Genomic DNA, 1,765 nt, shown 5'->3' on the forward strand with positions numbered 1-1,765 from the left:
CTCATTTGGCTCCTTTATGATTAATTTATTCATTTCTACATTTCTTCTTCTTTAGTAAGTACCATGTTGAATAATAACGCAAATTTTAGTATAACGCAATCCACAACAGTATTCACATGTCAGTCTAATCTCTTCATAAACAACCGATTTGATATTTAGTCCTTTGGAAAAGCCATCCTTATCAAATACAATAGGCTAATCATATTCCCACTTTTTAAGTTCTTGTCTGAATAGAAATTCTCCAAAAGCATATGACCTTCAATTAAGTCGGGACCAATTACTGTGAATTTTTGACATCTTGCTTCTTTTAATTTCCTGTCAATTAAGCAAAGAAAACAAGTAGATCAATTGAAAAAAAAAAGATAAAAAAATACAAACAAAAGCGAGAAATAATTAAAACCAATATCAAATAAAAATAGTTCCCGGCGATGGCGCTGAAAACATGTTGTCAATTTTTATATTCCGCAAGTGTAGGGATCATAACAAGTTGTCAAATGGACCTAAGAGTCAGGATATCGCTTATATGAGGATTACTATTTAACAATTGATTCAATTATTCCTAACTTTAATTTGATCAAAAACAAACAATAAGTTTGTGATTGCTGTCTAAATTATTCTAACTAAACGATATTATTTAACGTCCACAACTTATCAAATTTGAGTTTTAAAATTATGAAAATGGATGCTAGGACTTACAATTTTACTTATGGATCCCCTTTAATTTGCCAATCAAGAATCATTACAATGGTATTTTTGGTTGAATTCTTCTAAAGTATTCAATTTCCCCATCTCGAGTTCTCATTGAACCTATTTAACAATTCAATCCCATATTTCTATGCAAATCAATTTTAATTAAACGAAATATTAGTTCTAAGAATTCATCTAGCGAGTATAATAATTAGTATAGGTATCTCTACACGTTATACTAAATTATCGAATTTTAATATGTGGTCTAAATCTATAACTCAACTCTCGATTCATAATAAATTCACAAAATCATTGAATAATTGGCCAAAGAATTTAAAGCATTAAGTACATAATTAAAATTAACATATAAATATTTAAAGAACTTGAATCTTGAATAAAAAGATAAAGGGTCACACATGGATTCATTGTTCGCCTTAACTATGAATTCAGTAACTCATAATAATAAAAGAAAAACAAAAAGTATAGTGTTTATAACCGGGTATTGAAATCTTGATCATAGAAAAAGTTAGATCTTACACCAAGACTCTTCTTCAACCTCAAAAGTCTTCAAACCTAGCTTTTGCTCTTTTATCTAAATGTTTTTCTTTCTTCAAATTCCGTGGAACTCCATCAAAAGTGTCAAAAATTTGTATTTATAATTGTCTCATGTTTTTGGTTGTTATAGGGTTTTTATGGGTTTTAAAAGGCCAAAAACTCGCCCTAGTCCATATCAAGCGATGTCGTAGTGCCGCGAAGACGGAGAGGTGGCGCCGCGATACTACTTTTTGGGAGAATTTCAACGCTGTTCCTTTTTAGTATTTTTATCTTCACTTTCTCTCCTCATACCTAATTGAGGCGATTCAAATTAGGTTGTAAAGATACTCAAAAAGCTACAATTTTATCTGAAATAGATTTTTTTCGAATTTGAAAATTTACTAGCTCAAAATTGGGTTTAAATTTTGAGTTGAAAATCTGGAACATACTTGTGCAGTTGAAAATCGATTTGTGTCCATATTTTAATTATATTTCACTCCTTTTGACTTCTAATTGTACCTAGTTGACCCTTAATATTCTCGAA

The sequence above is a fragment of the Olea europaea genome, chromosome 18 (genome assembly GCF_002742605.1).
Source record: "Olea europaea var. sylvestris chromosome 18, O_europaea_v1, whole genome shotgun sequence".
NCBI classification, from domain to species: Eukaryota; Viridiplantae; Streptophyta; class Magnoliopsida; order Lamiales; family Oleaceae; genus Olea; species Olea europaea.